We start from the raw sequence: 15,470 nt of genomic DNA on the forward strand, positions 1-15,470 counted from the left end.
CACCCCCCTTACCAGTGTCCATACTCCCACTGGTATATGCTCTCCTTCACCTCTACCCTTGCCAGTACATACTCTCTCTTCCCCTTCCCAGTGACAGCTTGCACCTTCCCTCCACACAGTCTGCTGATCACTGCTCTCCCTTTATTTCCCTCCCTCCACCCCTATTTCCAATGCCCAACATCCCAAATTCCCCTCCTTACTGGTGCCGACTCCCTCCGTTTTTCTATTTCCTCTCCCTCTAGTGCCTGCTCTTTCCCTCCCTCCATTCTTGCCAATATCCACTCCCCATCCCCCGATTCCCTCTTGCCAATGCCCAGTCTCCCTCCTCCTCCACACCTTTCTTCCCCACCCCTCCGTTCCCTCACTTCTCCCCACTCTCCTCCCTCCAGACGCCGCTGCCATGGTAACGGAGCCCGCCCTCCAACAGTTCGGGAGCCGCTCGCCCCTTACTCAGGGACACAAATGACGAAGCAAGGAGTCAGGACACGCCGCTGCCATGACAAAAAAAGATACTCACGGTAATGCCGTACCTTTGAACAGATGCCAGCACTACCCTCTCCCACGTTGTCCCCAGGACACTTTAGGGAAGACTTTCACCGCAGAGCCACCGTGACTACGGCACGTCCCGAAGCTCAAGCAGTTCCCTCAGCGGAGTGCAGCCAACTCGAAATAGCGCTTATCACTCACTCCCAGCCGCTGGAACAGCCAGTCCTCTAAGTGTCAACCGCGTCAGCCAATGTCCTTATCTAAAGGTGATCGATGTTTATAGAATATCCAATTAGATGACTAGAATAAGATTCAGAAGGCTAGAAATTAGATCCATTGGCAACAGACTTTTTTTGATTGTGTACAAATAGCGAACAATCACCTGGATGATTTTCAAGTGTCTTTTCCAAAGTTCATACATCAGACATAAATGAGACACCTTATTATTTTAAGTTGGAGGCTTTGGATGAGAGTTGTGCTTTTGCTAAACAAAACTAAAAGAAAAGCATAAACAGATCGCCAGTTTGATATTTGATATTAATTAAGGATCACCATTCCAACATTGGTGTATTAGTCATAGTCATAGTCTCAGTCATACTTTATTGATACCGAGGGAAATTGGTTTTCGTTACAGTTGCAGCATAAATAATGAAATAGTAATAAAACCATAAATAATTAAATAGTAATATGTAAATTATGCCAGGAAATAAGTCCAGGACCAGCCTATTGGCTCAGGGTGTCTGATCCTCCAAGGGAGGAGTTGTAAAGTTTGATGGCCACAGGCAGGAATGACTTCCTATAACGCTCAGTGTTGCATCTCGGTGGAATGAGTCTCTGGCTGAATGTACTCCTGTGCCCAACCAGTCCATTATGTAGTGGATTGGAGACATTGTCCAAGATGGCATGCAACAACATCTGCTCCATTACTGTTTATAAACTTTTAATATCATCCTTAACAGAGTTACTTGCTAAGATCTCAACCTCCAAACAGCAAGATGCACCAGAGGCTCCAGGCATGGGTCTCAAAAACAGAACAGACAATTTCTTGAGGTCCTTTCTCTCCCTCCCAACAGCTTATTTTCAAAGAAAACCACAGCAACTGGTCAGTGCCAACCAAAGGGAGAGTTTATTTCAGGTTTGATGCCCTAGAATGAAAAGCCCTACAATGGCTGAGAAATGGTATGCTCTTCTCATCCAGACCAGATCACTTCATTCCCGATGTAAATCACTCCAACTCTGTTCTAAATGGATTTTGGGGTAACTTCATGGATTTTTTTTTGTGTGGATAACCTGATTGACTTTGGTGCAGAACACTGAAAAGCTAGTTGAAACACAATTTCAGGATAAGAATCTCAAATGAATGAGATACTTCACTAACTTTTGCAATTCCAAGGAAGGCATGACAGCAGTTATATTTCATTAGGAGTTTGAGGAGACTTGGTATGTCACAAAAGTCACTCACAAATTTCTACAGATCTTCTGTGGAGAACATTCTAACTGGTTGCATTACCCACAAAATGCTGAAGGAACTCAGTAGGCCAGGCAGCATTGATGGGAAAAAGTAAACAGTTGACATTTTGGGCCGAGACCCTTCATCAGGACTGGGAAAACAAGGACTTCTCATCCTTTTTTTTGCCTCTCCTGATGAAGGAACTTGATCTGAAACATCACACAGTTTAATTTTTTCCATAGATGCTGCCAAGCCTGCTGAAGACCCCCAATATAGAGGAGATGCCCTCTTTCCACTGCTACCATCAAGGAGGAGGCAGAGGATTCTGAAGTCACACACTCAATGTTTCAGGAACAGTTTCTTCCTCTCTGCCATCAGATTTCTGAATGGACAATGAATCAATGAACACTTCCTCACTATTTTTGCTCTCTTTTTGCACTAGTATTTAATTTTTATATATTCCAATTTATAGTTTTCATTATCTATTGCAATGTACTGCTGCTACAAGACAACAAATTTCATAACACATGCCAGTGATATTAAACCTCATTCTGATTCAGTAGATTGTGTTTATTTTGACACTTTTTTAAAAATTATAATCTCATGGGTGACACAAAAGGTAGTGTTCATGAGTTCAATGTCCATTTGGAAATCACATGGCAGAGGTGAAGAAGCTGTTCCTGAATCACTGAGTGTGTGCCTTCAAGCTTCCATAACTCCTACCCAATGGTAACAATGAGAAGAGGGCATGTCCTGGGTGGTGGGGATCCTTAATAATGGATACCACCTTCTTAAGGCATCGCTCCTTGAAGATATCTTGGATGCTACAGAGGCTGATACCCATGATGGAGCTAACTAATTTTACAAGTTTCTGCAACCTATTTTGATCTTGTGCAGTAGCCCCCTCCCCCATACCAAATGGTGATGCAACCAGTCAGAATGCTCTCCATAGAACTTTTGTAGAAGTTTACAAGTGTTTTAGTTGACGAACTAAATCTCCTCAAACTCCTAATGATTATAGCCACTGTCTTGCCTTCTTTATAGCTGCAACAATATGATGCATCCAGGTTAGATCCTTAAAGATATTGACACCCAGGAATTTGAAATTGCTCACTCTCTCCACTTGATACTACCAATCGTGGGGTGGGATGTCCCTGTGATGTATTGAGCCAAGTCCACTCTTTTTTGCAGCTTCTTATATTCCAACATATTCAAATTTCCACACCAGACCTTGATGCAATCTGTCAGGGTACTTTCAACAGACAAGACTAAAATAAAGGGAGGGGGTAACTGGTATAAAGAAGTGGGAAGGAAAAGTGAATCAGAGTATGGCAGGTGATAGATGGAAGCAGGTGACAAGGCAGCTGATGGACAATGACTCCAGACTGGGGAATGCGATGTGTGAAGTTGGTAAACAGTGAGGAGGCTGGAGATATAGAGGGTGGAAGGTTATAAGTGGAGACACAAGAGGCTGGAATCTGAGGAATAAGGACAGTGATAAATGGGACTAAAAAGAGGGAAGAGTGGTGGGCAAATGGAACCAGTTGGGGGAGGGGATTTAAACTGTGTAACTGGGAGGGGTTGCTGTTGGGAGTGGGGTTGGAATAAGTGCTATGACTCAACCTGAATGGATCAGAAGCAAACACTGTTGTGTGGTTACCTGAAGTTAGAAAATTCAATATGTATTCCATTGGTTTGTAGACTAGACATGTCCCAGGTGAACTAGACAAGAGACTGCTGTAATGTAGAGCAAAAGAACACATTTTAAGGAGTTCAACAGGTCAGGTAGAAGAGTGGTTATATTTCAGCTTGATACCTTGCATCAGGACTCACAAGGAATATGTGGTGTCCTAGATTGCGTGTGGCTTCACCCTGGCAGTGGAGAAAACTGAGAACAGACAGGTCAGTGGGGAGTGTGAAGAGGAGATGAAATGATTTGCAGCAAGGTGCTCAAGTGGTCTTTGTGGGCTGAGTACTGATGCTGCACAGAAACAGTTGCCTAGTCTACACTTGGTCTCATCAATGTAAGGGAGGAGGTGTGTTGGGAGTAAATATGTTGGATGAAGTTGGAAGATATGCCTGTGAATATTTGTTTGATGTGGAAGGGCTGACTAACTCCCTGGATGGTGATGATCTAGGTCATGCAGGGCCAAATGTTGCACTTCCTACAGTTGTGGCAGAAAGTGCCAGGATGGGGAGGGGTGGGTGAGTGGGTAGAGAAAAGTGATGTTGTGCAGGATTCCTTGGTTTTGTTTTGGTATATTTTTGGCTATATAGACTGTTCCTCAGGGTACAAGTTCCTCAAGCATATACCATTGCTTGTCAATGTTTGTCAATCAATTCAACGAAAGATATTCCCTGGTCTGCCTGGAACTTACTGCTGTACAAGCACATGGAGTGACTGTGATTGAATGTGGTAGACTGCTATGTTCCAAGGACAAAATTGTGAGTGATGCACCTAACTTGAATTCAGCCACCAAGGAGACTTATTATTGGGAAGCTATAAATTAAAGCTCTCCAGTCATGACACACAAAGTTGGATTCTTCATCATTTTGTGTGTACTGAAGACTTGTAATTCCAGTAAAACACCTTTGATTGCAGAAAGATTCAATACTATGCAAGAGCAAACGTTACCCACTCTATAACTGAAGTACTGTATTTATCCCGGTTTAACTTTATTACACTTTATATAAATTCCGTCATCTGGATTATATTATAATCCCAGCAACATTCTATGACTTTTTTTTTTGGGAGAAAAAGTCAAATGGAGCTCTCATTTCATTCTTGGGTGATTAGTTCAGAGCTGGCCACTTCATCTAAAAAAATCAGTTTTGTAATGAAATCTTTGTATTTAATTTTATTCAAGCACAATGTAAAGTTTAAATGGTTTTGTTGCCATCCTATGGAGAGTTCTACGTTTTCCAGCCAAACTATGTTCATTTGTGTGCAGGGAATGTCACAGTTTCCATTGATAAAATAGTGCCATGAAATAAAACATCTATTTTAATGAATTTAAGAAATATAGCACAAGATTAAGAGTTACTCTTTCATCACAGTATTTTCAACACAACATGAGAATTAACATATATTTTCAATATTCAAAATTGCCCAGAAGCAAAAAGAGTATCTTAAGTTGCATGTATTAATTCAACCTAGCTTGAAAGTAGATTCATAATCTTAAGAATTCTTTATAGAATTTTTGAAATGCAACTTTAATGTACAGTGCCTATGAAAAGTGTTCATATTTTATTGTTTTACAACATTGAATCACAATGGATTTAATTTGGCTTCTTTGACACTGATCAATGGAAAAGACCCTTTTGTGTCAAAGTGAAAACAAATCTCTACAAATTGGTCTAAATTTATTACAATTATTAAACACAAAATAATTGATTACATAATTACTCACCGCCTTTAGGTCAGTATTTAGTAGATGCACCTTTGGCAGAAATTACAGCCTTGAGACTGTGTGGATAGGTCTCTATCAGCTTTGCACATCTGGACACTGCAATTTTCCCCCATTCTTCTTTACAAAACTGCTTAAGCTCTGTCAGATTGCATGGGGATCATGAGTGAGCAGCCCTTTTTGTCCATCCACAAATTCTCAATTGGACTGTGGTCTGGAGTCTGACTTGGTCACTCCAGGACATCAATGTAGTTGTTTTTAATCCATTCCTGTGGAGCTTTGGCTTTATGCTTGGGGTTATTGTCTTCCTAGAAAAGAAGGCGTAGTTCTTTTGCAGACAGTATCTGGTTTTCCTCTAGGATTTCCCTGTATATTGCTGCATTCATTTTACCCTCAACCTTCACAAGCCTTCCAGGGCCTGCTGTAGTGAAGTATCCCCACAGAATGATTCAGCCACCACCATGCTTCATGGTAGGGATGGTGTGTTTCTGATGATGAGTGGTGTTTCACTTACGCCAAACATTGCATTTAGTTTGATGGCTAAAAAGCTCAATTTTGGTTTCATCAGACCAAAGAACCTTTTTCTAGCTGACTTCATTCTTCCATGTGCCTTCTGGCAAACACTAGCTGAGATTTCATGTGAGTTTTTACTCATCAGTGACTTTCTCTCTGCCGCTCTCCCATAAAGCTGTGACTGTTGAAGCACCCCGGGAACATTTGTTGTAGGCGCAGTCATTCCCATCTCAGCCATTAAAGCTCGTAACTCCTCCAGAGTTGTCATAGGTCTCTTGGTGGCCTCCCTTACTAGTTCTCTTCTTGCATGGTCACTCCGTTTTTGAAGACAGCCTGCTCTAGACAGATTTACAGCTGTGCCATATTCTTTCCACTTCTTGATGATTGACTTAACTGTACTCCAAGGGATATTCAGTTACTTGGAAATTTTCTTGTATCCATCTCCTAACTTATGCTTTTCAATAACCTTTTCCCGGAGTTGCTTGGACGGTTCTTCTGTCTTCGCGATATAGTTTTTGCCAGGATACTGACTGACTCACCAGCAGTTGGACCTTCCACATACAGGTGTATTTTCACAACAGTTAATTGAAACACCTTGACTGTACACTAGTGATCTCCATTTAACTAACTATGTGACTCCTAAAACCAATTGGCTGCACCAGTGATGATTACGTGTGTCATATTGAAGGGAGTGAATGCTTATGCGATCAATTATTTTATGTTTTCTATTTGTAATTAATTTAGATCATTTTGTAGAGAGCTGTTTTCACTTTGATATGAAGGAGTCTTTTCTGTTGATCAGTGTCAAAAAAGCTAAATTACATCCACTGTGATTCAATGTTGTAAAACAATAAAACATGAAAACTTCCAAGGTGGGGGGGTAGTGAATACTTTTTACCGGCACAGTATAATGTGGGCCCTGAAGTCCTATCTCACCACTGCAGTGAGAAGCAAACAGTCCAAACAAAGCTTTTGATCGCAGCTTTTCTTTCACACTAAGCATGTAAATATGTTTTTAAACAATTTTATTTTTCTGACAGATATTGTCCTTGAGACTTATAGTATTTGATGCTATTCAAATACTTTGCCTCTAAATTGTGCATTAAATAGCTTGGCCATCCTCAAACATTTGGAACTGCGAACTTGTGTGTGTTAATAGAAGAGCATCATTAGAGAATTAGTGTTGCAATTTAGTTATGAGTATAACTAATCTGCAGATTGAGATTAACCAACTGCTTATTTCTTCAGTGTTTTCCAAGCACAAACAAATTAGAATAAAGCTCCATGTCAAAATTAGAATGAATTGGTCTATCTAACATATTTTATGAGAAATATTTGTAAATGTAGCCAGGCAATATTTCAATCTGATTCATTGTAGAAGTGCAGAAATGTTTCTGGACCTTTGCAATAAATCAGATTAAAATATTGTCTGGCTTTATTTGATTAGCTGATAATATGAAAATAGGTAGAAGGGTATATAGTAATGAGGATATTGAGATTTTGCAACAGAATATAGGTAGTATAATGCGCTGGTTAAGATTTTTACTGCTAATGCTGTAGGGTACTTCATTCAGTAGCTTTCTGTAGAAGCAGTGTTTCCTGTTGATAGCATGTTTGGTTTTGGTTAAAGATGAGGGGCTCTGATGTTCAATTTAGGAATGTTGTGTCAGCCAATCAGGATGGTGGAATTGGGAGGAAGTTCTAGAGAAAGCTGGGCAGAGAGAGATTTGAGACAGACACTGGTGAGTTTTGTGGTCTTTTTGGTGGGAGCTGCAGAGAGGACAGGAGGGAAGATGGCTGAGGATGCTATGGGAAGGAGAGTCCCCATTGCACAAGGTGCTTTGTGCAGATGAATGGCTCCAAGGAGGAAGGGTCAATACTCCAGAGAGAGCGCCCATTTGTTTGAGATGGACTTCAAGCAACGTTTGGGATGTGATGTGTGCTTTCACACAAACCATGGGCATGAGTAAAAGACAACTTCAAGATGAGCTCCAACTATGTGCACATTTAGAATGGTTTAACTGTAATGGGCCCTTTTATTTTTCCCCCTTTTCTTTTTCCTACTAATTTTTCAATAAAGCTGAAATTTGTAAATATACTTCCTTTATAAATTTAGGGGTGTATGATCTGTTATTTCATGCCAACCGGCAATGGTGTATGGGCAATATTTACTCAGCATTAGTTCAAATTGAGGTTTCTTTAATCAGAACATCACAGCGTTCCTGTTTGGCTGAACCCCAAATCATATTGACCGTAGACATACAGGTATGTGGTTTATGAAAGGTGACCTTCCCACTACAGTGTCCCATGGCTGTTAGTGGGTCCGGCAACAAGCCAAGTTTCCATACGAGCCCTGTGGGGGAGATTCATTGTGGGGGCCACCTGGAGTTCACTGAATGCTGAGTAATTGCTATTAAGAATTGATTATGTGGTTTGTGTGTTTAAGCCTGTGTTTAAACTAGTGTAGGGAAAAGTGACTAAGGTACTTTATTATGGATGCAGCAGGGATTAAGGTGTTGGCCAGAAAGAATGACAGTCTACAAATCAGTGAATTCAAATGAACAGACAGACTAATTATCTTTGTTCTTGCTGCATGCTTGGGGATGGAGGCTGCTATTTTGTGAAGATGCTCTGCTCTCCATTTTATGAGCTTGACATGCTGGGCTTGATCAATGTTTTAAAAAAACACAATGATACAGTACTTCAGGTAATCTGCTGACCTAGAGATTATTTCCAAATAAGAAGTGATTTGGGAGATGTTCTTTGGTTGGATATAACATGCAAGTTTGTGAATGTTGGGGTTGGTGCCTGCCTGGAGTGATTCAAGCTCATTGCCGATTGAGAACGAAGAGCCATAAATTTTTGACTGCCACTTGATGGGAAGAGGGCAATAAATGGATGCTGGCTTGGAGCAAAGCCAATGACAAGGTGTTGAACGACAGACACATAACCTGTGGCCAATGACACTGGAATGCGATATCTTAACTGATAAGGAATGGATATAAAAGTGGATGCTTTGTGTGTGCTGGCAGCGGTAATTTCAAAGAATAACCATCGCAGATACAAACGTAAGCAATCCTGTGTGAAACATGTGGCGAGTGAATCAGGAACACGAGGAACGCCTGGCCAGCGTAATCTCCTTTGCCCAGGTAATACCTTTGCTATTCTCTGACTATTCAGGAGAATCAGGGATACCTAGCGGGTGTGCACACAAGGCATTTAGTGTATGAATTCACATACTTGTTAATACTAGTACAATAAAGGTACTTGTCAGTAAATACAGATCTCTCTGTGCCTCACTAATCATCATTATAAGAAGTATTTTGTTTACAACAAAGGGTTGGAGCAATTCGAAGAGATTATCCACAAATAATGCTTGTGTTTTAAGCGGAGTGGATGTCCGAACTTCCAATGAATGGGTGTTAAGTGAGCAGACTGCTACATTTTATAAAGGTTTTGGGGAAAGTTACGCTGATTGAACAGTAAGCAACAGGAATTCTGCAGATGCTGGAAATTCAAGCAACACACATAAAAGTTGCTGGTGAACGCAGCAGGCCAGGCAGCATCTCTAGGAAGAGGTGCAGTCGACATTTCAGGCCGAGACCCGTTAGTCCTGACGAAGGGTCTCGGCCTGAAACGTCGACTGCACCTCTTCCTAGAGATGCTGCCTGGCCTGATTGAACAGTGTTCTGAGCAATTGGCTGGTGAGGATGTCATATTCATCCAGACTAGCCGTAATGTGACTGATGTCACACTGCCTGATAGGTTGGGAGACCCTGGAGAGACAGAACCATGGGCAGTCCACACTTTTAGAGAAGGTGGGCATGTAGCTCAGGACAAAGACTTTGAAGTCAAGTTGTGTTTGTTTCTGCGGTGAGCAAAAAGAATTGCCTGACGTGAAGTGGGTCCTTCAGTGATTGATTTAAATTCTGAGCTGGTTTTGGCTATTACATCGCTGGTTAATAAATGCAGAGAGCCAAAGTTATTGTAGACTGGGAGTGTTCTCTGGGGTCAAGCCCACACCCAATGGGAAGAAGAATATGAGGCTTGGGCTGAGCAGACACCTCAGTTACTGGATGAATGGCAGTGCTCAGATAATATGAAAAAACAGAGGCTGGTAGAAAGTTTAAAGGGCCCAGCAGCTTGGTGAGGTTCCTAAAAGACAAAAAATCCATTAGCCACAATAGCTAATTACCTGCAAGCTCTGGAAGATGCTTTTGACACTGCTAAAAGTGCTGCCAATCTTAGGATGAAGCTTAGATACACATTCCAGCAAGAAGGAGAGAAGCTGTCTGACTACATTTTCAGGTTGGAGAAGCTGCTGCACTGTTTGTGCCACAAAGGGGGCATTCAGCTGTCTGAGAGGAATTGCTTGAGGATGGAGCAAGTTCTGAAGGGCATGCTGTCACGTGACACGATTGCTCTACGTATTTGAATGACATGCAAGGTGCACCCTCCTCCGTCTTTTACCAAGTTAATCAGAGGAGTTAGAGAGTAGGAAAGCATGATTGAGAAGCAGGACATTTCCAAAAGTCAAGTAGTGTTGTCAGTGGTAAGCCTCTGCTGCTAAAGTGACCCCTGATGGCACGGAGATAACACTTTTGAGGAATGAGGTGGAAAACCTTTGAGCTGAGCTGATTCAGTGGATGTCTACAAATGCTTCAGCTAAATGTGATACGTCCGTTGGGAAACCTGACCTATCTGAAGGATTTGCAATGCAGTATACTGCTGCTGAAAAAGGACTTTTAACTAGTATTTCAACTGGTATTTTCTGTTACAACTGTGGAGAAGGTGGCCATTTCAAGCGAGACTGTGAGGGATAAGAAAGTCTTTGAAAAGTAAGTCAGAGCTTAACCGAACAGAGAAGAAAAGAGATAAAGCTATAGAGGGACCCAGTAAAGGAATGGGCAGGCAGTTTGGAGAGGGTGCTTTCCAATCAGTGTATGAAGGGAAATACTAAAGTGCTAAACAATATTCCTGAAGGTTCAGTGAGACCAAGCTCTGACATATCCATACAGATTGAAGGTGTTTAAACTAGAGCCATACTTGACACAGGATCTCAAATTACTTTGCTTTATACGACAGGTATTTGATGCATTTACAATTGACAACACTCAGTGCCCTTGAGATTTGGGGGCTCAGTACTGATGAGTACACATACAATAGTTACTTGTCATTGAAACTGGACTTTTCAGAAGCAGATGTTGGAGTAACTGAGAGTATTAACACACCAGCGTTGGTCTGCCTGGATCTAGTTACAAAGGGTGGAGCTTTCATTCTTGTGGAGACAAATAATGCCATTGTGAGAAAACTCATGGGTACATGCAAGCAGAAAAATGGAGAGAACTTTTTGAAAACCTTGTCCATTTACCCTGTGTTCAGAGCTGCTTTTGATAAGGTGCAAGTTCCTCCTAAGCAGGATGATGAGCAGAAATGACGTAATGTATGGTATACCCAGTCTAAACCTATTGTTGTACACCCTGGAGGAGTAGCTAGACTGATAGGAACCCACAAAATTTGCCAGAATGCCCAATGCCTTGTCCAACCACGTGGATGCTCTGATGATCCGGAAGAAGAGTTATGCTTACTTGCAGGAATACTTGTGAGACCTGAACAGCAGAGATCTTCAGCTGTCTACACAAACAGGATGACAGTCATTATCAAGAACACCTCAGGGGGAGAGGCTACCCTACAACATGGGATGCCGACTGCCTCTCTTTTTCCCGTGATGGTAGTGTCTGGCTTTTCTGGGGAAACCGGAAGAGAAACAATCTCCTCAATTGAAGAAGTTGACATCAAAGTCATGCAACTTTGGTGACTCACTGTTGCCCCAGAAATGAAAAAGAAGACGAACTGAGAAGATGTTGGAATGCAAAGATGCCTTTTCTACTGACAAGTCTGATGTTGGTTGCTCCAAGAGTACTTGTCACACTATCCGATCGACCAAGGACACCCCTTTCTGAGGGAGGTCTCGCCAATAAGCACCAGTGGAGGTTGAAGATGTTCGGCAGCACCTGCTTAAACTGAAGGAAGCTAAGTTCAGTCATGAGTGGGGGACTTGAGCCACTGGAAGATAGGCGTGATAGTCAGGGGAAGGCCTCCTCTAGTAGGAAAGGTCACAAGGAGAGCAATAATGGTTTGATAAATTTCAAAGTCATGAGAACATGACTACTTTTGAAGATATTTACTGCTAATTCTGTAGGGTACTTCATTTAGTGGCTTTCTGTACAAGTAGTTTGTCCCGCTGATGGTATGTTTGGGTTTCAGGTGAAGATGAGGGCCTCTGATGTTCAACTTAGGAACGTTGTGTCAGCCAATCAGGATGGTGGAATTGGGAGAAGGTTCTAGAGAAAGCTGGGCAGAAAGGGATTTATGACAGACACTGGTGGGTTTTGTGGTCTTTTTAATGGGAGCTGCAGAGAGGACAGGAGGGAACATGGCTGAGGATTCTGTGGGAAGAGTGTCCCCACTGCACAAGGTGCTTTGTGCAGATGAATGGCTCCAAGAAGGAAGGGCCAATACCCCAGAGAGAGGGCCCATTTGTCTGAGATGGAATTCAAGTGACTTTTGGGATGTGGTATGTGCTTTCACGCAAGATGTGGGTCCAGAGCATGTGTAAAAGACAACTTCAAGATGAGCTCCAACTATGTGCACATTTAGACTGGTTTAACTGTAATGGGCCTTTTTACTTTTTTCCCCTCTCTTTTACCTATAACTCTTCGATAAAGCTAAAATTTGTAAATACACTTTCTTTATAAATTTATGGGTGTATGATCTGTTATTTTGTGCCAACCGGCAATGGTGTATGAGCGGTATTTACACAGCATTAACTCAAATTGAGGTTTCTTTAATCGGAGCATCACAACATTCCTGTTTGGCTGAACCCCCAAATCATATCGACCGTAGACATACAGGTATATGGTTTATGAAAGGTGGCCTTCCCACTACTGTGTCCCATGGCTGTTAGCGGGGCCGGCAACAAGCCAAGTTTCCATACAAGCCCCGTGGGGGTGGCTTTAGTAGATTGATTGATAAGATGAAAGTATAGCAATTGAGTTTAAATTCGGGATTTTTGCTGTCATGTACTGTAGTTTGGTAAGAGGAATCAAACAGCAGATTATTATCTAAATGGAGAGAGACTACAAAAGAATGAATTCAAAAAGATCTTGATGTTCTAGTGTGTGAACCACAAAAGATTAGCAGGCAGGACAACAAGTATTTTAGCTTTTATTTGCTATGGATTTGAAGGTTAAGAATAGGGTGTTATAGTTATAAAGTGTGTTTGTGAGGTAATGAACACCTAGAATACTCTGCATACTTGGGTCTTTTTAACCAAAAGATGACCATTGCAGCATTAGAGGCTGTCCAAAAGAGACTCACCAGGCTAGTTCCTGGGATGAGAAGGTTGACCTATCAAGTGAGGCTGGATCTATATTCCCCGGAGTTTGGAATAATGAGGGGTTTCCCACTTTAAATATATAAGAACCTAAAGGAGCTTGACATGGTAGATGTTGGGACATTTTTACTAGTGGAAAAGTCACAAACAAGAGGAAAATAGATACAAAATAAGGAGCCAATAATTTAAAACTGAAGTGCATAGAAATTTCTTCTGTCACAGGATAGGAAATCTCTAGAATTTTTTACCATAGTTGGTGATGGGGGAAAAAATCATTTATATACTTAAGGAGGAGATAGGTAAATATTTGAATAATGAAGGAATTGAGGGTTATGGGGAATAGAAGAGGAGCTCATGCAGGTACAGATCACCCATGATCACATTAAATGGTGGGGAAAACTTCAACGTCACCTGCTCCTACTTACATGTGCTATTGTGCCCTTGTGTAACTTTCAATTCAATTGTTAAAATTAACAAAGCATAACAATTAGCATAATATGCAAATCTGATTACACAGGAGTATAGTGAAATTATACATTTTCTCTATCCCATTTTCCTGGCGTGCTGTTGCCTTTGATTAATTAGTTTTCAATATATTCCAATGAATCAGAACCTGGGAAGAGGAAGTGTTGGGAATTGGCAGCCAGGGATTCAATATATTGAATAACTTTCCTCAGCCTAGGACATTTCTATTCTTAAATATAAATTAATAATTTTAGTAATCTTAATACAAGAGGTAAATGTGAATATCAAAATAACAATTTATTATTTTAAGTTTGAATTGACTTTGAGAGTACTGTACTAAAGCATGGCACAGTGATGCAGCAATTGGATCAGTAACCTGGGTTTAATCCTGACTTCCACTGCTGCCTGAGTGGAGTTGCTCAATCTTTCTGGGATAACTGTGATTTCCCCTAGATGCTCCACCTTCCGTTCACATCTCAAAAGTACACAAATTGGTGCATTAATTGTTTCCTGTGAATTCCCCTCTGTGTGGATGGGAGAATCTGGGGGTAGTTGATGAAAAGAGGGAAAACTGGGTGTGGGATAGAATGCATTGTTCTGAGAGCTGGCATTGGCTAAATGGATTCCTTTTATGCCATAGAGAAATATGAAATACAGCAACACTGCCATGAAATTTGACTACCAATATTTTAGTATGTAAGCTTCTAAGCCTCGCAAATGTGTTATTGGCTTGCAATTTATTCTAACCAGTGCAAAGCAATCAGTTACTTTTGAGCAGAGCAATCAGTAACTAAATTCCAGTGCAGTTAAGTCACAAACAAATGGACTTGTAAATTTACACACACAAAATGCTGGAGGAACTCAGCAGGCCAGGCAGCATCTATAGGAAAAAGTACAGTCAACGTTTCGGGGCGAGACCCTTTGGCAGGACCCATAGATGCTGCCTGGCCTGCTGAGTTTCTCCAGCATTTTGTGTGTATTATTCGAATTTACAGCATCTGCAGATTTTCTCTTGTTTGTGACCAGTAAGTTCATCATATTCTGTTGCATTGTTCATTGTTGTAGGCTCAACATCCTACTCTCTTCAAACAACCTGGCATCTGTATCTTCACTGCAAGTACTGCAAGTGTTGAACAGGTGTCACCACTTGCTCAGTCACTTCAGGTTAGGCTGTAAATGTTGGTCTTGTCAGTAACGCCAGATCCCATGAATGAAATAAATAAATGCACATTATCTTCATTTCTGATAACTTATAAAGTCTTCATCAGCAGTCTAACTGCTTCACTGATTTAATTTACCAGAATGTAATGTATAATGTCTTAGTTTTAAGATTTGTTAACAGCTGAATACATCTTGATTGAAACAAGTTACTTATCAATTTGTAATTGTTCTGATCATAAAAAAAACACATCTGTTTAGTTTTCTCCTTGATTGTCCCTTGAGCTTCACCAAATGGATGAGCAAAAAAAAACTCTACAAAGTTATCGCAGAAAATGTTGGAAACACTGCCACTTAGTCAGCATCTGCAGAGGCAATAGATGAGTTACCACTTCAAGGGTGGGACCTGCATGATAACAATGATATATGTTGTCCTGTAGAATACTTCCTCTATTTTCTCTTTTAGTGTTCAAAATATGAAAGTTTTGCTATCTTTTCAGCCCTTATGTAATGCAATGGAAATTCATTTTGTGCTTATTATGAATGGCAAGAAATGAGGCCATGTTTTAGCTTAGGTACTAATAACAGTGTTATT

General features: G+C 41.1%; 2 protein-coding genes across 7 annotated transcripts in view; one reads left to right on the plus strand and one right to left on the minus strand.

Moving 5' to 3' along the window:
• stk33 (serine/threonine kinase 33) overlaps positions 1–15,470 on the minus strand; it is a 226,891-nt gene that overhangs the window by 203,368 nt on the left and 8,053 nt on the right. The window contains exon 1 of one of the 5 annotated variants that reach the window (XM_072272561.1): positions 531–712. The exons of 2 other annotated variants lie outside the window; for them this stretch is intronic. The gene's annotated coding sequence lies outside the window, so the exon portion shown is untranslated. Of the gene's footprint in view, positions 1–517; positions 713–15,470 lie in introns of those variants that run through there. 2 more of the 5 variants (XM_072272554.1, XM_072272553.1) reach the window with 2 other exon arrangements.
• Positions 1–15,470, plus strand: part of rpl27a (ribosomal protein L27a) — a 462,905-nt gene that overhangs the window by 56,957 nt on the left and 390,478 nt on the right. The window lies entirely within an intron of this gene.

The sequence above is a fragment of the Mobula birostris genome, chromosome 11, assembly GCF_030028105.1.
Source record: "Mobula birostris isolate sMobBir1 chromosome 11, sMobBir1.hap1, whole genome shotgun sequence".
NCBI lineage: Eukaryota > Metazoa > Chordata > Chondrichthyes > Myliobatiformes > Myliobatidae > Mobula > Mobula birostris.